The sequence below is a fragment of the Lissotriton helveticus genome, chromosome 10 (assembly GCF_964261635.1).
Source record: "Lissotriton helveticus chromosome 10, aLisHel1.1, whole genome shotgun sequence".
NCBI classification, from domain to species: Eukaryota; Metazoa; Chordata; class Amphibia; order Caudata; family Salamandridae; genus Lissotriton; species Lissotriton helveticus.
Genome location: NC_136071.1, coordinates 1,206,245,162 through 1,206,270,821, shown reverse-complemented (window position 1 = coordinate 1,206,270,821; position 25,660 = coordinate 1,206,245,162). Strand labels below are relative to the sequence as shown.

Genomic DNA, 25,660 nt, shown 5'->3' with positions numbered 1-25,660 from the left:
AAGCAGGCGTGAGGATTGACGCAGCATTAACTAGATAGGGCCCCCGGAGCATTGCTGGAGCTGCGTCGCACTTGCGATACAACTCCAGCAATGCGCTGCCTTTACGGCAGAGATGCGTCACACATCTGTGCCGTTTTTGCCCCATGGTGCGCCGCATTGTAAATGCGGCGCATCCATGGTGGCGGAGGCACGGCGCACAATCCCTGTCGCATCCCTGCTGATCTGCAGGGACGCGCCAGTTATTGTAAATCTGCCCCATAGACTCTGTCAATAATTGAGCAGCTTTTTACCTCAATCACATTTGGTCACAATTACAAGTGCACTGCCACCATGTCTCTGTGCACTCCACAAAGAGGCCAAGGATCGGATGTTCTGATAGCAGGAACGCCTCGATGACCCACTGATCAGCACTGTGAGAAACACGCCCTGCTCTCAGCCTCAGCTCTAAACCTGTCAGATATGGCCCTTTAGAAGCACCAGTCCACAAGCTGACACCACCCACTGAGCTGTGCCACAACACAACAATGCAAGGCTAGTGTGCTGGTCTGAGGAAAACAACACTCTGGAAAATGCAAGGAGATGAAGTAAGAGGTGAGGAATGCACACAGCAGCTTTCTTGCTGACATGAATTGTCAGGACTTCATCTCGATTAATGAAGGGTGACCTTTGCCCCTACTTCACCCAGATATCACAAGCACGTACTGTTTATGGCAGGATGACGCATCACGCCTGCAGGGGAGGAGGTGTGTGTGGGGGGGGGAGGGGGGTCACTGCAGGGCACAGTCATGTGGATTATAAAGGTGCCTGCTGGCCCAGGCCCTCAGCAGCTGGTGGCTGCGTTCCTTGGACTCAGAAGACGGACAGCGCTGGCAAGTGTGTGCACGAGGAGGGGGTGTCAGTGGGTCTCTGCCTTCCAGACTGACGGACAGCAGCAGGGTCTCCGAGCAGAGGAGCAGAGCCCCACAGCTCGCCTGTGACTCTAACCAGTCACCTGGAGCTGCCATAAAACTGCAGGGTCATTGACCTCACTTTTAGGTCTTGCCTGCAGGCCGCGAGCGTGTGCTGTCGCTATGGCGACGATTTCCTGTGTCTCTAAAAAGGGGCTTTCAGCCCGCCCATTACTTACCATTCGTTGGCATCAGTATCACTCTTCTCTCCTGCCTTCTCATTTGGCAGTGCGTGTGGGGACTCATTTCCTATTGTTTGTGTGGAGCATGGACCAAGTACAGATTATCACACAAAATGATCCAGCAACAGAATCTTATTTTCCCAAGTCAATGATAGTGATATGATATTTCAAACGAAAAATATTGTACGATAATAACAAAATAACTTTTTAAGGACAGGCAATTTCAACAGCTTGATTGTTGTTCAATTCATTCTTTATTTTCATAATTCAATAAAATATGACAGGATTGCTAGTTGCCAACGCGTTTCATCCCAAAGGGGACTTCTTCAGGGCTAGAAGCAATTTATAAAAATACACACTGTTACACATACAATATAAACAATTAAAAATACATACATTGATATCATTCTAAGTTAACATCATAATATAACAATCTTAAGTTTCATTATTGTGAAAGCGATTTGTCTGAGAAACGCCCATCCTAATTCATAATTTGACAGTACATTTATATCTGTCTGCTCCATTATTCTGGTGCATATAGATATAAAAAGAAATAAAAGCCATATAACACATGGCCTTCTCAGAACGATCTAATGGCGGGAGGAAGAAAATACTGAGAAAAGTCATATGGCAAAAAACAGTCAAAAGACTGCCACAGTAAATCATCATCCTTTGTATATCAGAGAGCATTCAAAGAGAGACCTTACAAAAATCAGAAAGTAATCAAGTTTGTTACATCAGATCATCATTTCTAAGGGCCATGAACGAGTGGAATGACTCATTCTTATTAGACAAAAAGGGAAAAGAACCGTTATGCTTAAAGCACAAAACCATTAGTGATATATAAAGCACTCTGCATGGTCTATTTGGCTCTCCGTCATCAAGGACCTGCGCATTCGGGAATAGCATTCCATTGGTATACCTTTAGAAGAGAGCTGAGATCCGCATCTCTTAGGAAGGTGTCCATCCCCAGATTCAGCAAAGCCAGGTGTAGCGGTCATTCCATTTCAGTCACAGCAGCTAAATTGTGAAACACTCAGCCGGCACACATTGCAAGGCTGGACTCCTTTGGGGTTATTCACAAGCAACTGAAAACCTGTCTCTTTTCCCTCCCATGATTGCTTTCTCTTGGTCTCAGAAGAGGCTTTCTTTCCAGAGTCAGCACTCTGCCGCCTTCGGGCTTAGCGCACACAACGAATACTGTTCCATTCCATGACTGTGCACTGTGGTGGCAATGACCTAGGCACAATTACTTGGGTAAGACTGGAAATCCTAATGAAGGATACCTTTGGTAAATTAATGACACTTTCCCCCCATACTGCTTTAGTGTTCTTCAACATTTGCCAAAGACAAAAGTGCTAGTGGCCTACCAAAATGTGTCAACAGAGAGAGAAATCCAGGAAACATGTCAATAAAACTGTTTCTGCATTCCTCTGAGACCACAACATGGGAACAAAATACCACAGCAACTTACGCTTCGATATGGTCAGGATATATTGAAAAGACGGAGTCCATTTCACAGGCAACAGGGTGTTCCTTAACAACTTGAAAGACTGCATCCTGTTCAGGTGTAATTATGGCTGTGCAAGTAGTTGTCTGGGTCTGTGAGCGGACGTGTGATTGATTTTGTGGGTCTGTGAGTGGCTGCGTGGGTGGGTGAATTGGAGTGTGAGTGGCTTTGTTGGCCTGGAAATGAGTGTCAGTGGCTGGATGGGTGTGTGAGTGGGTCTGTGAGTGGCTGGATGGGTCTGAGAGTGAGTGTGTGGGTAGCTGTATGAATGTGAGAGTAGCTATATGGGTGTGTGAGTAGGTGTGTGAGTGTCTGTGCGGTCTGTGAGGGGGTGTCTCAGGGATTTCTGGGTCTGTGAGTGGGTATGTGAGTGGCTGTATGGGTCTGTAAGTGGGTATGTACGTGTGTGAGTTGGTGTGCTGCTGTTTGTGTGTGTGAGTGCTTGTGTGGGTGTATGAGTAGCTATGTGGTTCTGTAAGTTGGTATGTGATTCATTTTGTTGTTCTGTCATTGGATGTGTTAGTATTTTTTGGGGTCTGTAAGTGGGTGTGTTAGTGTCGGGATGGGTGTGTGAGTGGGCCTATGACTGGTTGGATGGGTCTGTGAGGGAGTGTGTGAGTGGCTGTATGGGTATATAAGTGGGTGTGTGAGTGGCAGTATGGGTGTGTGAGTGGGTGTGTGAGTGGCAGTATGGGGGTGTGAGTGGGTGTGTGAGTGTCTGTGCAGTCTGTGAGCGGGTGTGTGAGCAGTTTTCTGGGTGAGTGAGTGGTTGAGTGAGTGGCTGCATGGGTCAGTGAGAGGGTATGTAAGCATGTGAGTAGGTCTGCGAGTGTGTGTGAGAGGCTGTATGTGTATGAGTGGGCATGTGAGTGGCTATATGGGCCTGTGAGTGTGTGTATGCTTATATGGGTCTGTGAGTGGATGTATGGGTGTTTGAGCAGGTAGCTGTGTGAGTTTGTGATTGGGTATGTGATTGATTTCATGGATGTGTGAGTGGGTGCACACACCCACTCACAAACTCACAACACCACTCACACATCTACTCACACAGCCACTCACATACCAACACACAAATTCACACACCCACTTACACACCCACACAACCACACACACACCCACACACACATACATCCAGCCACCTGCATCCATATAACCACTCACAAACAATGCAATAGCATATGTTGAGGTTCCGTAAAAATTATTAAGACGTTCTGGGCATTACCGAATATGGACGAGTTTGGTATCTACGAGCCGTAAATGACGAGTTCGGCAAGTGTGTGTATTTTTGCTACGCTACCTGCCAGGGTTCATCTAATATTACGTGTTCTTCATCTGAACCTTCGGGTTCCATTTTAGATACGGCATCCATTTTGTTTCTTGCCCTCACGTAATCAGCGAGCAGGTAACTGTTCGCTCCTTGACCCTCTAGTTCCCAAGCCTTGCGGAAGACGCATATTCCTTTCATGCGTCTTTATGGCCGAAGGAATGACACAGCAAAGGCAGATGGCCCAGCTTGAGGGTAATCTGGTCGTGCCGGCCTATTGTGACAGCCGTGCAGGAGATGGGATCCAACTCTTTGATCCTACGATCATGCTTCCGATATTACCCCCACACTCTTTTCTCTACACGTGTCTGACTTCCTTGCAGCTGTTCCTTGTCCCTTTCTCCTGGTCATTTACAACTCTAATGGGTGTGCCTAATGGTGGGAAAATGTACTTTTACAGTTGGGAACCGGCATTGCTACTGTAATTATGTTGCGGGACTCTGAACACATGAAAGCGACCCTTTTGAAGTTTTACTGTGGGAACTGAATTGTAACCTTTTGTCCAAATGTTGTGCAATGGCAACATTTAGTATAAAAGAGAGCGACCTACATAAGCAATTTGAAGCAGACTCGCAGAACCTACATGCCTATGTACTTCTTATGACTCTTGTTTCCCTGCAGTAATAAATGCTGATCTTTGACGCCGAAGGAAGTGTCCCGTGTCTCTGTAGTTTGTGCGCCGAAACAGGTATCCCATGAAGGTTATAGGTGTTGTTCCCTGGCACCGCTGGTACTGTTAAAAGTCCAGTCCTTCAGTTGGCGCCCAACGTGGGGCCACTTCAGCGGTACCGGTCCAAAGCCTGATGATCGTGAGGAACTTCGTGTGAAATCTCCGAGGGAAGGTGCACCCCGCTTCATCGATCCTGTTGTCGAAATAAGTGGCCCGACGATTTTCCTTATGAAGATTCCCGCCTCCTGACGGCTGTGACGGACCGATGCCCTGACTGTCGACCTGTCTTCGACGCCCGGTGCAGACCTTACGTACAAGCGAGACGATAGACGGGCCTTCCTGGTGACGCCATTGAAGTTCTGAGTTAAGTATTTGTGGGTCGCTCCCAGTCCTTAGTGGTTGTTCTAGCTTTTTGAAAGCTTTGTTGTAGCCTTTAAGGCTTTGTTGTAATAGCTCCCTGAGCTTTGTTATAGCCTCCTCAGGCTTTGTTGTTAGCTCTCCGAGCTTTGTGATAGCCTTAAGGCTTTGTTGTATTGCATGGTTCCATTGCATTTGTGGTTCTTAGTATCGGTTCTTAGTATTATTTGACAGTTGCAATTGCCAAAAACCGAGGGTTTTGACTTACACGAGGTTTAATTACTTCGGTAATCCTTGAAGTTTGATACTAGGTTAGTGTGCACGATGCCTAGCCATAGTGGTTTGTTTCGTATTTTCAAATGTTGCGCAATGGATTCCCGGTTGGAGGACTCGTGTCCGATACCTCCAGTTGGAACTCCGATACATGATCTTTATAGTCGACATGGGGTGGGTCCTATAATATATAATGATTACTGGATCCGCTATACAAAGAAAGACGGTGACCTTAGATGGCCACCACATGGAACTTTTGAACTTTCGATTTTAGACAATCTTGAGGCTAAATTATTTTTAAAGAAAGCTATGCCAGCTATGTTTGATTCCTTTCGGATATGGCGTAAAGAGGCCAAGCAGAAAGAAATCAAACAACTCAAAAAGGATCAAAAACAAGGGTTCGTTCCGATAATGCAAACTATACGAGAATGTAGACAGGATAAAGAAGAAAAGGAAATGGAAATTTCTACTAGATTGCATCACATGAAAATAGATAAATGTTACCCGGTTTTACCGAGTAGTCTAGAGAAGAAAGAAGAAGATTCGAAGGAGGATTCCTTGTTATCGTATTTGATGAAATCACCACCTCCTTATGTACAGGGTGCTACTGCTCCTGTAGCTGCTCCTGTTGTTCCTCCTGTTGTACCTCTTGTTGCTCCAGCGGCTGCGGGTCAGCCCGCTGTTAACCCTACGTTTGTTCCACCACCTGTCCTTGTTCCTACTGCTCCTGTACCTGTACCTTCGCAGACTGTTGTTTCTGCTGCTCCAACTACCTTGTCCGTTCCTACTATGCCTTCCTTCACCTCCAGTGTTGTTGCCCCTGCTTTTCTTTCTCCTTCTGTTCGTAAGCGTGTTCCTAACTCTGTTGGTACCCTTTATTCACCACTTTCTAGTCCGTTATTCTCCTCTAATTTATCTGAAACTCCTCAGAGACGGAGTCAGATCCCTAGTGGTAGGGAGAAAGAGACGTTAGTAACCATGGCACATAGGTGGATAAGACATCCTGCTAATTACACTCCACGTGTGGTCTTCGACACGTTTTCTCAGTTTAATGAGCCTACGCAGAGATTCGTGTTTGAAGAGATGTGTAACTTTTTGAGGGAAGAATGGTATAATGATGAGGTAGATAATGTACCGTCCGACATAATTGAACTTCAGAGTCACTTTTCGAACGGTATGATTATAGGTGAAGATGTACGACGTGCCGTGGAACGCTTATTAGCGTTCAGATCCACAGCACATTCTCGGGTGTCATTAGATGATACCACTGAGAATTGGAAATCGGTTCCTGGTCAGTATCCTATGAGAGAGGTTCCGCCACTTTGGGTGCCTGGTGACCCTGGTGCTGCCCCTCCGGTTTTACCGCATTTTCGGAGGGTATGGATACATCTTCCATGGAAACGATCGGAAGTCTTGCAAGTGAAGCAATCCTTGCCTGATCCGCGTAAGAATCCGACTGGTTATTATAAGGAGTTATCACAACTGGTGGAAGCTTCTATTATGAACATTGCCGACATCGACATGTTGTTCGGTAATGTTGTACCGCAACCAGTTTGGGCGAAAATTCGTCAAGCTGACCACGCAGTTGAATTAGGGGGTGATTGGGCTGCATTGATAACGGCTGATGGACTACAAGTTGGTGGGGCTAAGCCTGACCAGCTGATCTTGGATTTGCCTCAGAAAATAATTACGCTCATGAAAACTCTCATGCCAGCGATGAAGGTGAACTGGGATAAGTTATCTGCCTGTAAGCAAAAGAAAGACGAGAGTGTCTCGGATTTCTTCACGAGGTTTGAGGACGCGTTTGTCGACCACAGCGGCCAGGACATGGGCGCTGAGGGAGGCCAGCGGTTATTTGTTGACAAGTTTGTGTCGAATTTGTTGCCTGAGCTAAGCAACAAATTGAAGAATTCAGAGAGTGCATGGGCGGTTTCAACTCCTGCGCAAATACTAGCAACGGCTCAATACTATGAGAATAGGGAAAAGGAAGAAAGTGATCGTGTAGAAAAGAAAACGAAGGAGCTCAAAACGAAGGTTTTGTTGCAGCAAGCATATCCTCCACGATCAAACCAAAATAATTCACAACAGCAGTATCGACCACGAGCACAGCCCGATAGGATGCAGCCGCGCTCTGACAACTTTGATTATAGATCTTCACTTGGGTATAATCAGTGCGCATATTGTAGGAAAGAGGGACACCTAAAATATGATTGTCTTGCCTTACGGGACCGCCTGAATGGTGTGTCGACACGTGGAAACCGTGGTGGTGGTCCTCAACAGGCATCACGAGGTAGAGGTCGTGGTTCATCCCACAATCAGATTGATCGTCATCAAAATCAATCGGATGCGAATAATTGTTTTGACCAGCGGAATGCGGGGTCAGTTCGATCTGCACAGTATAATGTGGACGATTATTACGTAGAGCATGAGACTGTTGCAAATGACCATTACTAGGATAGCCAACGACAAAGAGAGGGAGTAGTGTCAGTTCCGGTCGATCAGAGTGGGCCTTACGTTGCAGTGGCTACATCGGGTGTAGTTGAGCCTTTTCTGTTAGACATTGGTGCGACGAAAAGTTCCATCAGGCATTCGAAACTCCCTGGCGCACCTTTGTCTGGCTTAACGAACGTTTCCGTTGGATTCTCCGGCGCCCCTGTTAGTAACCCAGTCTCTAGTCCTTTGCCCCTTATGATTGGACCTCGTGAGCTAACGGCCCCACTGATTCTATCTACAGGTTGTGGTGAGAATCTTTTGGGTCTGGATTTGTTAAAACGATTATATGCAACTTTGTATTGTTCCCCCGAAGGAGTGGAGCTTACATTGGGACGGAGAGTGATCTCTCCCATGTATCTGTCGGTCGATAAATTTCCACCGGAATTGAATTCCCTCCCTGCGTCCTTATGGGCCACAGGTCCCAATGATGTGGGCCTGTTAGACATTCCACCCTATGTGATTCAATTGAAACCAAATGCGCGGTTACCACGTTTACCTCAATATCGTATTTCTCTCGAGGGCGAACGAGCGCTGTTAGCAATCGTTCATGATCTCATTGGAAAAGGTGTTGTTGAAGAAACTCGTGGAAACGTGTGTAATAGCCCTGTATTGCCAATTCTGAAACGAACTGACCCAACTAAACCTCCTGTGTATCGTTTCGTAATAGATTTGAGAGAGGTGAACAAAATAGTGGTTCCACAATTTCCTGTGGTTCCCGACATTACGGCCTTACTAACAATGATTCCGGCATCTGCCTCCTGGTTCACAGTGATCGATCTAAAGAATGCTTTCTTTAGTATCCCGATTGCCGAGGAAAGCAGAGACCTATTCGGATTCTCATTAGGTGGTCGCAGTTTTAGGCTAAAACGCGCTCCACAGGGCTACTGTGAGAGTCCGTCAATCTACAGCCAAGCACTTAAAGGTCAACTTGATGCCTTTGTTTTACCGACAGGTGCGGCTTTGATTCAATACGTTGATGATCTTTTAGTGGCAGCTGATACAGAAGCTATTTGCAAAACGGCTACGGTATCATTGTTACACTATCTACATGACTTACATCACAAGGTATCACCTTCAAAGCTACAATATTGTTGTCAAGAAGTCACCTATCTAGGTCACTTATTGTCAAGAGAAGGGAGAAGGTTGACCCCAGAGAGAATCGCAGCGATTTCCCGAATGACTGTGCCAAAAACCCAGAGAGATGTTCGTGCCTTTTTAGGTATTACGTCCTATTGTAGACAATGGATTCCAAATTTTTCATTGTTGGCGAAACCATTGATAGCTCTTACGTGCAAAGATGTTCCATCCCCATTGTCTTGGTCTGAAGAGTGTCAGAAAAGTTTTTCTGAATTACGTGATGCGTTGTGTTCGGCTCCTGTGTTGGGCACTCCTGACTACAGTAAGCCGTTTACACTATACGTTCACGAGAGGGATGGTTGCGCGTTGAGTGTTCTGACACAACCTTTTGGCGGCAAGCAACGCCCATGCGCCTATTTTTCGTCGACTTTAGACCCAGTAGCCAGAGCCTTGCCGAGTTGTTTAAGGGCAACAGCGGCAGCTGCGGCGTCCATTCGACAGTCCGCAGGTCTAGTCATGGATAATATGCTTACGGTGATGGTTCCGCATGCAGTTGACACTCTATTGAGTCGAACGAAAACTCAACATTTGACGAGCGCAAGGTTGTCTGGATATGAGTTGACGTTGTTGGCCAGTCATATACGGATAAAACGATGTAATGTGTTGAATCCAGCAACATTGCTGCCGATCGACACGGAGTCAAGTGGTGAAACAGTACATGACTGCTATCTCAGAACTGAGGAGGAGACTAAGGGCCGTATTGATCTAAAAGATACTCCACTGGCAGATCCCGATGGTACTTTATATGTGGATGGTTCCTGTTTTAAGTTGCCAAATGGTGATGTGACGACTGCGTATGCTGTAGTAACATTGAGTACGATTGTGGAAAGCGCAAGATTAAGTCAGAATTCGGCTCAGGCTGCTGAGCTGATCGCATTGACGAGAGCGTGTGTGTTGTCTAAAGATAAACGGGTGAATGTGTTTACAGATAGCCAGTATGCGTTTGGTGTGGCACATAGTTTTGGACGACTGTGGAGAGAGAGAGGATTCCTTACGTCGCATGGCACGAAGATTCAGCATGGTCAGCTTGTAAATGATCTTTTAGATGCACTCTCATTGCCTAAACAGGTGGCCATAGTCAAATGTAGCGCACATCAGAAAGTAACGGACGATGTGGGTCGTGGTAATGCGTTTGCGGATGAAACGGCTAAAGAGACGGCTAAAGATTTGACGAACAGAATGTATGTTACGAACTCAGTGAGATGGCCAACAGAGACTGGTATGTGTGAAGACACATTTGAAAGTGTGAAAGGAATACAGAATGAAGCCACTGAGACGGAAAGGACTAAATGGAAAGAGAGCACTGGAAGATTGGATGAGAATGGATGCTGGGTTGATTTATCAGAGAAGCAGAGATGGATGTTACCGGATGCGTATGTGCTCGCTGTTGTTACAATGGCTCATGGTATGGCGCACATCAACACGAAAGGCATATGCAAGTTGTTGTCTCATGTATGGAAGAATGATGGGATTACTAAGTGTGCCGAGAGAGTGGTTAAGAATTGTATGGTGTGTTTGATGCACAATCCTGGTAAGGGCACCCCCACTCCTCCTGGCCATTTTGCCCCTCCTACATACCCTTTCAAAGTCATCCAGTTGGACTTTATCCACATGGACCGATGTAACAACTTGAAGTATGTTTTGGTTGTGGTTTGTGCATTCTCTAGGTGGATTGAGGCCTACCCCCTTAAGGATAATACGGCTTTATCCACGGCAAAAATTTTGCTCAAAGAATATTTTCCTCGTTACGGAATGCCTCGGATCGTATGGTCGGACAATGGAAGTGAGTTTGTTGGGAGTGTGATGAAGAGTGTGTGTCGCGGTTTAGGGATCGTGCAAAAATTTCATAGTGCAAACCATCCACAATCAGCAGGCTTGGTGGAAGGATATAATGGCACCCTAAAACTGAAATTGGCTAAAATTCAGGCAACGACTAGTTTATCATGGCCCGACGCTTTGCCTCTAGCTCTCCTGTCGACCAGGGCAACTGTACACTCTCGAGTAGGGCTCAGCCCATACGAGATTGTGTTCGGCCGTCCTGCTAATGTATGGGGAGTCCCAAGACCTAAAGAATTTGATAGAGTCGAATACCCTATGTTGATCGATTATCTCTATGATCTGACTGCTAAATTGAGTTTGATTCATCAACAGGTCTTTGAGGCTCTGCCGTCACAAACAGAGGGTCCTGGTCATCGGCTCCAACCCGGAGATTGGATTCTTGTCCGAAACTTCGGACGAAAGCGGAATCTTGAGCCGAGATTCGTGGGACCGTTCCAGGTACAGCTAGCAACGAGAACGGCAGTTCGGCTGGAAGGCCGGAAAAACTGGGTACACGCTACCCACACCAAAAGAGTCCCGCTTCCTTTGCCGTCGGACACCTGGATGAAAAGAGGTTTTTCTTCTTGTGAAACAGACACTCCACAACACTTTGTTCCGTTCAGCGAAGCTCAGTCCATAGCTGACACCCCTCGAACAATTTCTTTGCCATCGCCATTGGAGAACTCTGAAAAATTGCCTGAACAATTGAACACTCATTTGCCATCCAATCCACTGTTTGAAGATCAGACACGCCCTGGAAGCAGCCGATACTTTCTTCGTTCACGCACGAGCCACAAATAAAAAGATTTTTTTGTTTCTAGGTTCTACATTGCTCTGAAAACAGTGGACATTATATATTGTGTATCTTTTTCCTTTTTTCATACAGCCAAGAACATTATTTAGCTAGAACCTACCATCCAGGTTGACCGTAAGGCCGTGCGGGTACTTCCTTCTGTTTAGCAGCTATCGACACAAGGTTGGTTTCTTTTATCGATTTCTGGGAACTCCTGGGAATTGATAATCGTTACTCAGAACGAAGTGCGTCAAGAACGTCGCGGACGGTCGTTAGGGGATGGAATCATCATTGTCTGAGCTGTCGAAAAGAGAGGAAATGTTGGCGCAAAGATCTGCATTGCATAAAATGTTTCATACGAAATGGGTTTTCTCACAGGTGATCATACTGTTCCTCACCATATCTATGTTACTGGTAGGGGGAGTATATTATGGGTCCCAGTTCCTATTGTCTTCTGCTACACCTACTCTTACATCTCATAATCTATATTTCGTTTCAACTGTCTCTCCACATTCCTTTTATCTTCTGCCTCAACACGAACAAGTCAGACGTGCGGAATTCAGAAACAACTCTTTTATCCAACTCTTGCATCAGCATCAGTTAGTGGTAAACACTACCAATTGTTGGGTGTGTGGGTTAATGCCACATACCATGGATAAAGGTATTCCGTACTTAGTTCTGCCTTATAGTGCGCAAGGGTCAGCTCGAGCATTACAAACTATGTTCCGTAGCGCACTAGATTCCTACCCCCATCGAGAACCACGCTCAGCAAACTTTGGTCCTGGCCCGTACCACAAGACTCTGACGAGAGCTATTGCAGACTTAGATAGAGATATTTTTGACGCATCGCTCATCCCAGAGGAAGAGGTGCGAGCATATAAGGAACTAAGTGAGGCTGAGTACAGCTTATCAGTGGGTGAGAGCCAGCTTAAGAGCTCGTCACCGATATGGATTGTACCTCACCTTGGTAATTTCTGCTTGAAAGGTCTTGGTCGAAATCCGAGAGCTCAGTTTGGGGAGAGTGCTTGTACCGAGACGTATGTCTTACCGACGCTCTCCTCCCCTGTCTTCCTGCCTGCCAAGGGTACCTACTTTGTATGTTATGATCGAGCCTATACGTGGTTACCTCATGACTTCTCGGGTACCTGCTATATTGCGAATCTTTTGCCTCCGACTTTCACTGTGGCCTCTGATTACCACAGAACTAGAATTGTGAGAGGTGTGGTTAGCAAAGAAGATACTTCCGGACAAGAAGCGGGAGACTTCTTTAAGGGTTTCCTACCATTCTGGGGACCGATGGTTAATAGCAGGAACCTGAGGCAGTTAACTCGTGTAGTAGAATCGACTGCCAATATAACTGCAAATGCCCTTGGTAATTTGACAGCCGAACTCCAGGCGGATAGACTAATGACGTTGCAGAACCGTATGGTTCTAGATATCGTTCTAGCAGATAGAGGTGGGGTTTGTAAAGTCATCCATTCGAGCTGCTGCGTATTCATACCTGATAACGCTCCAACGGTTTATCAAGCCATCTCTAAGTTGCACAAAATTTCGGAGTCCATACACGTGGACGAAGGAAATTGGACGCTTCTGGGATGGTTTTGGGGTCTGATATCGACTTGGGGGTGGAAGATTCTGATGATCATAGGGGTTGTTGTGACATTTCTGTTCTCATGTTGTCTTTGTGTGCAATGTGGTCCTGCCTTATGTGGCCTTTGTGCTACGACGTGTATAAGACAGCCCGTTGTCACCAAAGAGGCATTGAAGGATAGAATAATGCATCAGCAACATCTAAATGATCTGATGAGTATCGAAATCGATTATGATTCCGACTAGTGCTTGCCTACATGAGGGCAAAAGGACCGTCTGAGGTTCCGTAAAAATTATTAAGACGTTCTGGGCATTACCGAATATGGACGAGTTTGGTATCTACGAGCCGTAAATGACGAGTTCGGCAAGTGTGTGTATTTTTGCTACGCTACCTGCCAGGGTTCATCTAATATTACGTGTTCTTCATCTGAACCTTCGGGTTCCATTTTAGATACGGCATCCATTTTGTTTCTTGCCCTCACGTAGTCAGCGAGCAGGTAACTGTTCGCTCCTTGACCCTCTAGTTCCCAAGCCTTGCGGAAGACGCATATTCCTTTCATGCGTCTTTATGGCCGAAGGAATGACACAGCAAAGGCAGATGGCCCAGCTTGAGGGTAATCTGGTCGTGCCGGCCTATTGTGACAGCCGTGCAGGAGATGGGATCCAACTCTTTGATCCTACGATCATGCTTCCGATATTACCCCCACACTCTTTTCTCTACACGTGTCTGACTTCCTTGCAGCTGTTCCTTGTCCCTTTCTCCTGGTCATTTACAACTCTAATGGGTGTGCCTAATGGTGGGAAAATGTACTTTTACAGTTGGGAACCGGCATTGCTCCTGTAATTATGTTGCGGGACTCTGAACACATGAAAGCGACCCTTTTGAAGTTTTACTGTGGGAACTGAATTGTAACCTTTTGTCCAAATGTTGTGCAATGGCAACATTTAGTATAAAAGAGAGCGACCTACATAAGCAATTTGAAGCAGACTCGCAGAACCTACATGCCTATGTACTTCTTATGACTCTTGTTTCCCTGCAGTAATAAATGCTGATCTTTGACGCCGAAGGAAGTGTCCCGTGTCTCTGTAGTTTGTGCGCCGAAACAGGTATCCCATGAAGGTTATAGGTGTTGTTCCCTGGCACCGCTGGTACTGTTAAAAGTCCAGTCCTTCAATGTTGATATTAAATGTGTTATTGTTTTAGTATTGAATGTGTGCAATATAACCAGTAGACCCCTTATTTGTTCGAGGACTCCCTATGGATATGTGGATCCATCAATCAATCAATCAATATGCATTTGTAAAGTGCTACACTGTCACTCTTAGGGGTATCTGGGTGCTGTGTTTCTGTCAAAGAGCCAGGTCTTGAGTCTTTCTGAGGTCAGGCAGCAAGGGGGCTGTGCGGTGCTAGAGGGTTGATCGTTCCTGGTCATGGCAGTGATGTAGGAGAAGGAGTGGCCACTGCTGCAGCTGCAGCAGATGTGGTGGTGTGTGTGCAAGGGCAAGTGAAGAGGAGTGCAGGTGTCTAGTGGGATGGTGGAAGTTCAGTCTATGGTTGAGGCAGGCATGTCCTCTTTCATGGAGGGCTTTGTAGGTGCACCTGAGGATCTTGAGCTGGCATCTATTCTGGATGGGGAGCCAGTGGACAGTGGAGGTCTCTCAGGTGGGGCGATGTGGGATCATTTGGGGTGGTCCAGGAGGAGTCTGGCTGCCGCATTATGTAAGGTCTGGAGTCTTCTGAGGAGCTGGGTGGAGATGACGGCATAAAGGGTATTGCTGTAGTCAATGCGGCTGGTGACGAGGGCCTGGGTGATGGTCTTTCTGCTGTTGGTTGGGATCCATTTGAATATTCTGTGGAGCATGCGAAGTGTGTGGGAGCCCAAGAAGGCGACTGCATTGACTTGTCGCTTCATGATCAGTTGGCTGTTGAAAATGATGCTGAGGGTGCGAGTATTGTCAATCAGTTTGGATCTGAGTTCTGCAGACCACCAGCTTTGGTTCAATGCAGAGGTGTTCTTCCCAAAAATAGGTACTTCAGTTTTGTCAGAGTTGAGTTGGAGGTAGTTGTCTCTCATGCATTTCGCTGCATTGGTCGTGGTGTTGCAGGAGGTGGTTTTGGTGTATTAGGGGTCCTCGATGAGCGAGAGGATCGGTTGACGGTCGTCTGCATAGGAGATTATGTTGAGTCCATGCGATCTAATGACGTCTGCAAGCGGATTTATGTAGATGTTGAAGAGGGTGGGTCTGAGGGTTGATCCTTGTGGTACTCCGCATATGATGTCTTTGTGTGTGGAGGTGAAGGGAGGCAGTCGGATGTGCATTCTGAAAGGAAGGAGTCGATCCATTGAGGGCATCTTGCTGTATGCCTATGTTATAGAGTCTATTGATCAGGGTGTTGTGGCAGACTGTGGTGAATGCCGCAGAGAGTTCGAGGGGGACCAGGGCCCCGGTTTCTCCACAGTCGAGGAGTGTTCTGATGTCATCTGTGGTGGCAATCAGCATGGTCCCAGTGCTGTGGTTGCCACAAAATCTTGATTGAGAGGTGTCCAGAAGGTGGGTAAGATCCAGGAATTCAGAGAGCTGCTGGTTGTTGGCTTCCTCAAGTACATTGGCTGGGTAGGGGAGGAGGGAGATCAAACTGCAGTTTTTGAGATCGTTGGGGTCGGCTGAGGATTTCTTTAGGAGGGTCTGATGTCTACGTGTTTCCATTCATCCAGGAAGGTTGCTGAAGAGATGGAAGTATTGAGGATGCTAGTGAGTTATATGCTGATAGGGTTTGTTGCAAGGTTGAAGAGGTTGTTGGGGTAGGTGTGGGTGGGTGCCCCGGAGTGGATGAAAGACATGAATACTGAGGTGGTCAGGGCGGTGAGCGGTGACCAGGTGGTAATGGTTTGGGTGGTGTGCACTGGTTGCTTGAGGCCATCAGGGTTGCGGGTGGTGGGTTGGATGTTGAATTTGTAGTAGATGTTGGTGATCTGTCTGTGGAAGTAGGATGAGCGGGTGTTGCAGGGTTCTTGGGAGGGGGTTGGTGTTCTCTATAACTGTTGGGTTGGCAAATTCTTTGACTGTTTTGAAGTGTTCCTTTAGTGAATGGATGAGGAGTGGATGCAGGTTGTGATGACTGCTTTCTTTGCTTCTTTGATGCGCCGATGATAGTTGCTGAGGGCTGTTTTGTGAACTGATCATTTGGCAGGGTTCTTGGTGGCACACCAACGTCTCTCCAGTTAGTGGCAGTTGCACTTGGTGGTCCTGAGTTCTGGGGTGTACCAGCTGGCATGTTTGGTGATCTTGTTGGATTTAATGGGTTTCAGTGGGGAAACTCTGTAGGCGCTGTCGGTGATCTAGGCGGTGAAGGTCTTGGGTTGGGATGTAGTCAGAGCCTGTGACTACTGCATTTTGTGACCTTGCTCCCGCTGTGATGGGAGGAGATCGGATGCCTGGTGTTGGTATGCTGGGCACCGGTGATGGTGAAGTGTACAAAGATATGGTTGGTCCTGGTGGGTTCTATGGTGTGAATGAATTTGATTCTGTCGCTGAAGGTAACAAGCATTTGCAATGCAATAGGTCTCGCATTTACGTGAGTTTAAGCTATTGGCATTGTAAATGACAATGCCTTTTATTTATGTTTAAAAAACAAAAACTTAAATAAAAGGCTCTGGGCCCGATTCACAGAACTAACTTAAGACAAAATCCTAAACTTACTACTTTTGGTATTCACAGAAGGCATTTAGTAGTAGTAAAGTTAGGATTTTGTCTTAACTTTGACTTAAGACAGGCTTGAGGCAGACTTAAGACAAACTTAAGACAGACTTAAGACAAACTTAAGACAGACTTAAGACAGACTTAAGTTTGTCCTAAGTCAAACTTAAGACAAAATCCTAACTTTACTACTACTAAATGCCTTCTGTGAATACCAAAAGTTGTAGGTTTAGGATTTTGTCTTAAGTTAGTTCTGTGAATCGGCCCCATTGTCATTTGCAATGTCAATAGCTTAAACTCGTGTTAATGCGAGGCCTATTGCATTGCAAATGTTTGTTCCTAAAATGAAATGCATAGGAGAGGTGTTTACGTTTCCTTTACATCAACTTCAGTGTATTCTTAGAATGTGTTCTGTGTGTTCAAGCAACATAAAGTATTTACGATTTCAAACAATTGTTAAAACGTCTGGAGAGGTTGGTCTTAGTGTATTCACATATGGAATAGAAGCCATGTTAAAAAATATTTAATAGCCAATGGTTGTGAATGTTTTCTGGCAGCAGCTGTTAATATCTGTCTACATTAAACTAAGTTCGAGTCGAGCCAGAAATTAAGTCCCTGCAGAGGTTTCTGGCAAGACGTGCACCTCTCAGCTGACAGACTTTTGCTTGTGAGAGAATTATTGCTGATGTCCATGCCATAGTCACCCCAAGTTGCCCTCATCAAAAATGGAATCACCACGAGCCTAGTTTGGCACGTAGACCAAGTGCGCACATGAGTTCTTTTTCACCCACGTATTCAAACATATATGGAAGGACATGTTACACTTTCCATAATTAATAGACATCCCATGATTGGGTGGTGTCCCAAAAGGAGCCATAACTCATTAATTAAAAAACATAAAGTTCAAGTCCAAAGATGTTGTTTTGCAGGCTAACGTGATGACATCTTGCCTGACGATGTTGGCTACTAATTTACTAGCCTGAAGCAAGGTTGAATATCTCAGTTTACAGTAACCCTGAGTTTTTTAGGGCCATTCGAAATTAAGTTAATTAAGTACATTGTGTACAATACTACGAAAACTGCCTGCAATTAAACAAACATCCACCTGTCATCAGGGGCAGCTGTATCCTGGAATGGATGGTCGATCCACAGCACTTCCTGTGATGGAACATTTCAGCCGCTTTCATTGGTGTGAAATCACATAAACTACTCGTCCCAGCATGCAGTGTACCATTTACTAAAAAGCCTTAACTTTTTATTTTTTGAAGACTTGATGAACGTTTTTAAGTCAATTTACCCCTTAATACTTATTCTTTACAGTGTAGTGTTTGACTAGTTTAAATAATTATCAATGTCTGGGAAACATTTAATAAACAATTGCTGGAAACGCCAGCAGATTACTACTAGATATGTTTCTCATTGCAGCCGTTTCAGCAAACAGCTGGAAGATAGTTCTGTCACAGCAGTGTTAAACCCACGAGCAGATCGGTTCTCATTAGCGAGACGACTAGCATTGTTTACATCAGTGTAATGAATTGACCTTGTCAGAGTGGGAACTAAACCGAGCGACACGCCCAGCCAAATCTCAATGCGTCTCAGGCAGAACGCGCAACTTCATCTTTTGTTAAGAATGGTTTAGTGAAAAAACAAACTCATACATATCACAAAAATTCTACTGACAGACATATTTAAAATAGGAACGCAGTCGGAAACAAGCAGCACAATGTGACCCGCGAGAGGTGAAGAAAAGTTAGTATTTCTTTTTTTGTTCTCGGCTCAGCTCTGAATGCAGCCTTGGCAGCCAAGAATACTTCATCTTTTTTTTCTGAAAGATTCTTTCACTCTCCTCACTGAAGGCACTAAACTCGGGGAACTGACAGGCTTTTCTGTTGACTCTGTGAATAATCTTGACGCTATGGATTATCCCCAAGCAGCTGTGGGGAGCACAAAAGCTTTCCCTCGAACATAGGAAAAAAAAAATACCGATGCAGCCCTGGGCAGATTTTATTTTCCATCTCTCTAGTGATTTCAACAGCCAGCCAGTCTGGAAAGCATTGCATGTGTTTGTAGGAAAAGTAAACACTGCCAAAATCAACAAGTTTCTTCCTCAAGGGGCTGTGGAGAAAATTAGTCTGCAGGTTAAGACAGTTCAGTCTCGACATTTTGGAGTGCAGCAAGCTCGAGTTCCCAGGTTTTACCCCAGAAAGTTTGAAAAGCTGTGATGAATCTCATTGGAGAAATTATGCAATGTATATTCGAGCAGTGGAGTAAATTAACAAGCCGTGGCCGTAGAATGTCCGGGTTCTTGAAGTGGAGGGAGGTAAAGTGAAAGTGTGCGATGCGCGCGCTGTGCCGCCATTTTCTCTGCTGAAGGGAGACAGGAGTTGGCACTCGCGAACAGGAGATGTGCACGTGTACAGAGTGCACATCTCCTGTCCGCGCGTGCCACCACCTGTCTCCCTTCCAGCACCAAAGCGGCAACAATAGTCTTGCTAGAGGATCAGCGCATGCACTGCATTCGCACGCGAGACCTAAAAATGGGGTAGAGTGTGTCTGACTTTGTGAGTGGGTTTGGTGACCACTTTGGTGAGGCCGATGCTGTTGAGGTTTTCCAGGAGGGTGATGGAATTGGCATTGTTGGGGTCGGCAATGTGGAAGTTGAGGTTGCTGAGAAGGATGTAGTGATGAGAATTGATTGCTTGGGGGGCGATGAGGTTGGGAAGGGCGTCACGGAAAGTTGCTCTGGGTCCCGGTGGTCTGTAGGTGAGGGTGCCTCTTATAGTGGTCTTCGTGTCAGTTTCTAGTAGGAAGTTGAGGTGTTTCATGAGAGGTGTGGGGTCGTCTTTTGTGATGATGCATCTGATGGTTTCCTTGGAGATGATAGCGATGCCTCCACCTTGTTTATTTGCGAGGTCTTGGTGTATCATCTTGTAGCCGCCGGGAGTGGCTGTGGTGATGTCAGGGTTCACGGAGGGGTTCAGCATTGATTTGGTGATGAAGGCAATGTGAGTGGAGAGGGTGGTGATGGTGTCCCAGATTTCTGTGCCGTGTTTGCAAAGTGAGCAGACATTGAGCAGGATACAGTGGAGCAGTTGTGGGGTGTTCTTGGTCTTGTGGGCAGCAGTGGTGTGAGATCTTTTGTAAATTGTGTCGCAGGAGAAGTGGCAGTGTCAGCAGGTGAAGGAACCTTTGGTGGATCGTTGGGTGGAGGAGACACAGCAGTTTTGGTATCCAGGGTCCAGGTCCAGGAGTTCCTTGGTGGTGTACAACTGGGTGGCGGGAGGGCTAGGCTTACTAGTGCTGCGCATTGTCCAACTGGTGGTGCCTTGGCAGCGCATTTACTGCATGTGTCCGCTGCTTGGCTGTATCGCCATCACCCCTAGTGATCCTGGTTGTTGGTCTTAATAGTCCTGGATGCTGGGCAGGGATCTGAAGCAGGCAGAGCAGGGACTGTAGGCTGGACAAGGACATCCGCAGGGAATGGACAGCTGGCCGTGCAGGGACTGCAGGCAGCGCAGGGACTGCAGGCAGCGCAGGGACAGCAGGCAGTGCAGGCACAGCAGGCAGCGCAGGGACTGCAGGCAGCGCAGCGGAAGCAGGCGTCACAAGGACAGGGACATAAGCAGTGCCGGGACAGGGACAGTGGGCAGCAGAAGGACTGCAGAAGGACTGCAGGCAGCGCAGGGACAGCAGGCAGCGCAGGCACAGCAGGCAGCGCAGGGACTGCAGGCAGCGCAGCGGCAGCAGGCGTCACAAAGACAGGGACATAAGCAGTGCCGGGACAGGGACAGTGGGCAGCAGAAGGACTGCAGAAGGACTGCAGGCAACGCAGGGAGAGGGACATTAGGCTGGACAAGGACATCAGTTGCACAGGGACAAAAAGGCAGCGCAGGGACAGCAGGCAGTGCAGGGACAGCAGGCAGCACAGGGACAGCAGGTGGCACAGGGACAGCAGGCATTGCAGGGGCAGCAGGCAGTGCAGGAACTGCAGGCAGTGCAGGGACTGCAGGCAACACAGAGAGAGGGATAGCAGGCGCACAAGGACAGGGACATCAGGGGGCACCAGGACAGGTACAGTAGGCAGTGCAGGTACAGCAGGCAGCGCAGAGACAGTTGGCAGCACAGAGACAGCAGCCAGCACAGGACTGCAGGTAACGCAGAGACAGGGACAGCAACATAGCAGGAACAATGACAGCAGCAGTGCAGGAACAGGTACAGCAGGCAGCGTAGGGACAGCAGGGACAGCAGGCAGCGTAGGGACAGCAGGGACAGCAGGCAGCGTAGGGACAGCAGGGACAGCAGGCAGCGTAGGGACAGCAGGGACAGCAGGCAGCGTAGGGACAGCAGGGACAGCAGGCATCACAGGGACAGCAGCAGTGCAGGGACAGCAGGCAGCACAGAGACAGCAGGCAATACAGGGACAGCAGAAGGGCAGGGACAGCAGGCAGCACAGAGACAGCAGGCAATACAGGGACAGCAGCAGGGCAGGGACAGCAGGCAGCACAGAGACAGCAGGCAATACAGGGACAGCAGCAGGGAAGGGACAGCAGGCAGCGCAGGGACTGGGACAGCAGGCAGCGCAGGGACTGGGACAGCAGGCAGCGCAGGGACTGGGACAGCAGGCAGTGCAGGGACAGGAGGCAGCGCAGGGACAGCAGACAGCGCAGGGACAGCAGCAGCGCTGGGACAGCAGGCAGCGTTGGGACAGCAGGCAGCGCAGGGAGAGCAGGCAGCGCAGGGGCTGGGACAGCAGGCAGTGCAGGGACAGGAGGCAGCGCAGGGACAGCAGACAGCGCATGGATAGCAGGCAGCACAGGGACAGGGGGCACAGTACCTTGGCTGGGGGTCAGATGAAAGAGGGGTGGCCCAGACCAGCCTCCTTCACGTTCTGACGGGCGTGGATGGCCTGGCTCTTGGCCCGGGCTTTGCCCACGCCTGTCCTGTGAGGCAGGAGTGGGCACCATCTAAGTAGATTCTCCCAGCAGGAATGGCAGTAAAAACAAGGAAGTCCTACTCCCAGTAGCGAAGGCTGCTGGGAGTTGTGGTCTCCCTGGGAAGGGTCAATGTAGTCCCTTTGATTTATGAGCAGGCGCCCTCTAAGTAGGCCCAGACGTGGGTCCCTTGCTCACTGTGTCACCGGATTCAAGCTAGCCTGGCTGACGAGGGGTGTTACCCCGAAACCGGTCCCAGGATGCTTCTTTCCGGTCCAGGGAAGACCTGTCTTGGCAGTTTGGGCTGGACTGTTCCCATGAGGCACAGGGTCAGACTGATTTGCATATGGCTGGGTCAGAACTAGGGTGGCATAGTTAGCTAAAGAACGATGATGGATTTAACCCAGATCTGTGACTGGGGTGAGTGCCTGAAAAGTTTCAGCGCTCCGTCTGTCTCCTTGTGTTTGTGTGTGTTCTCTAAGTAGCGGTCCACAGCAGAACAGTGAGAAGAACAAGGCAGTCCTACTCCTAGTAGCAAAGGCTGCTGGGAGTTGAGGTCTCACTGGGAAGGGTCAACACATTTAAAAAACGAAAGACTTGGGGCCATGTTTATGAAGGAGTTGTTTTGATCTTGTGCCACGAAACATGGTGCAGGAGCGACTCAACTCTTAAATTAGATTTATCGAGCCAGGCACGGTCGTCTTGTGTGGGCTTGCGTTGCTTGATAAATCTAGAGTAACGCAACACGATGCACATCGCAGCGTCTCATTACTCTCTCCTCAGGAGGGGTTCCATGGGTGGAACGTTGGTGCTCCCCCAGTGAACACTACTACATTCTATGGTATTTCACTCTATCTCACTGTAGTTTACGCTACTCCAGTATATGTTATTGCACTATACCGTATTACACTCTACCCCACAGTAGTCTCCAGTCTACCACTCTGCACCACTGCACTATACGGCTCTCCAATATTTGGCACTCCGTTGTACACTATTTGACTTACCGTACCACACTGTGCCACACTCCACTTTACGTAAGCCCACTGTACACCACTAAACTTTACCCGACTCCACTCTATAGCACCCCAGAATACCCCACTCCACTGCACGCTATTTCTGTTTGCGCCACTCCACTGTACCACACTTCTCTCTGCGCCACTCCACTGTCGACTATTTCAGTACACAATATTCCAATATAGGCCTCTAAACTATTGAACATTCCAAGGTATAGAACTACTCTCTATGCCACAACAATATACTTGAATACACTGTCCAATATTTACAGGACGTCAGTCCACTTTACCACACTCCACTTTATGCTATCCCACTGCATGCCAGTGCACTGTACACCACTGGACTCTCTGCCACTGCAATGAACAACACACTATTGTGTATGACTTCCCTCTACGCGGCTCCACTGTATGCAACTCTACTCTATGGCATTCCACTATGCAGTACGACAGTATACCTCATTCCACTTTACTCCACTTCACTATACCCCAATATACTGTACCAGAGTGCACTTTACAGCATTATCTGCCACAGTATTGTAACACACTCCACTTAATAGCACTCTACTAAAATAAACTAAAGTGCACAAATATTACAAAATTGTTACTAACATTGCAAAAGCCATCGAAATTCACAAAACATAAGGTTAGACGTTGGTTATTGTTCAATTAGGTGATACATACGACACAGTAATATGAAAGAGGTGCATAAATTATCATTTCAACAGATAACTTTATGGGTCTGATGTAGATCTCGAAGGACAGGTTACTCCGTCACAATGGTGACAGATATCCCGTCCGCCGAACTATAAATCCCATAGGATAGAATGGATTTATATTTCGGAGGATGGGATATCCATCATCGTTGTGATGGAGTAACAGAGTGACCCAGCCACCGAACTATAAATCCTATAGGATAGAATGGATTTATATTTCAGGAGACGGGATATCTATCACCGTTGTGAAAGAGTAACAGAGTGTCCCGTCCGCCGAACTATAAATCCCATAGGATAGAATGGATTTATATTTCGGAGGACGGGATATCCGTCACTGTTCTGAAAGAGTAACAGAGTGTCCCGTCCGCCGAACTATAAATCCCATAGCATAGAATCGATTTATATTTCAGAGAATGGGATATCCGTCACCGTTGTGAAAGAGTAACAGAGTGACCCGGCCACTGAACTATAAATCCCATAGGATAGAATGGATTTATATTTCAGAGGACGGGTTATCCGTCACCGTCGTGACGGAGTAACAGACTGACCCGGCCGCCATACTATAAATCCCATAGGATTAAATGGGATTTATATTTCAGAGAATGGGATATCCGTATCCGTCACCTTTGTGACAGAGTAACAGAGTGAACCGGCCACCGAATATAAATCCCATAGGATAGAATGGATTTATATTTTGGAGGATGGGATATCCGTCACCGTTGTGAAAGAGTAACAGAGTGACCCGGCCGCCAAACTATAAATCCTATAGGATAGAATGGATTTATATTTCGGAGGACGGGATATCTATCACCGTTGTGAAAGAGTAACAGAGTGACCTGGCCACTGAACTATAAATCCCATAGGATAGAATGGATTTATATTTCAGAGGACGGGTTATCCGTCACCGTCGTGACGGAGTAACAGAGTGACCCGGCCGCCATACTATAAATCCCATAGGATTAAATGGGATTTATATTTCAGAGAACGGGATATCCGTATCCGTCACCATTGTGACAGAGTAACAGAGTGAACCGGCCACCGAACTATAAATCCCATAGGATAGAATGGATTTATATTTTGGAGGATGGGATATCCGTCACCGTTGTGAAAGAGTAACAGAGTGACCCGGCCGCCAAACTATAAATCCTATAGGATAGAATGGATTTATATTTCGGAGGACGGGATATCTATCACCGTTGTGAAAGAGTAACAGAGTGACCTGGCCACTGAACTATAAATCCCATAGGATAGAATGGATTTATATTTCAGAGGACGGGTTATCCGTCACCGTCGTGACGGAGTAACAGAGTGACCCGGCCGCCATACTATAAATCCCATAGGATTAAATGGGATTTATATTTCAGAGAACGGGATATCCGTATCCGTCACCATTGTGACAGAGTAACAGAGTGAACCGGCCACCGAACTATAAATCCCATAGGATAGAATGGATTTATATTTCGGAAGATGGGTTATCCGTCACCGTTGTGAAAGAGTAACAGAGTGACCCGGCCGCCAAACTATAAATCCTATAGGATAGAATGGATTTATATTTCGGAGGACGGGATATCTATCACCGTTGTGAAAGAGTAACAGAGTGACCCGGCCACTGAACTATAAATCCCATAGGATAGAATGGATTTATATTTCGGAGGACGGGTTATCTGTCACCGCTGCAATAGAGTAACCCGTCCATCGAGATCTAAATCAGGACCTAAGGTATGGATTTGTAATGGCTGTGTAGTGAAATGGGTGTTTGGCAGAAATAAGGTACAAATAAGTGTGTAAGTGGTCCATTCATATTAAAGTTAAGAGTTAACTATAACTGTAGCGTTTCTAATGTTTGTGGAGCTTAATTTGGGTTTGTATACCAAACCGAAAGAAACTTTCCCTAACTATAACTAGTGTCTAACCTTTGTTTTTTTTGTAAATATACATATATTAAGTAAATTGTGCTATAATTCTTTTGAGTAAATTCAGCAAGTGATATTTAATAGCCTAGAGAAAGGGAGTAGAATAAACAAACTTCATTGTGTGTTACTGAAGCAAGGTCACACTTGGGTCCACCATGGCTGGTCGGGCAGGCTGGGCTGGCATCGACAGAACATCAGCCACATCTGTATACATGCCTCATACTCGGCTACTGTGCTGTTCTTAACAGCACTGGGTACCAAGACACACCACAAACATACAAGAGATACTGGTATGTT

At 46.9% G+C, this 25,660-nt stretch overlaps 1 long non-coding RNA gene across 1 annotated transcript; it reads left to right on the top strand.

The window, feature by feature from the left end:
* Positions 1-2,706: 2,706 nt before the first annotated feature.
* Positions 2,707-15,643, top strand: LOC144785696 (uncharacterized). The gene is made up of 3 exons (XR_013602025.1): positions 2,707-3,301; positions 3,343-3,847; positions 14,262-15,643. It is a non-coding gene; the product is annotated as an uncharacterized LOC144785696 (long non-coding RNA).
* The last annotated feature ends 10,017 nt before the right edge of the window (positions 15,644-25,660 follow it).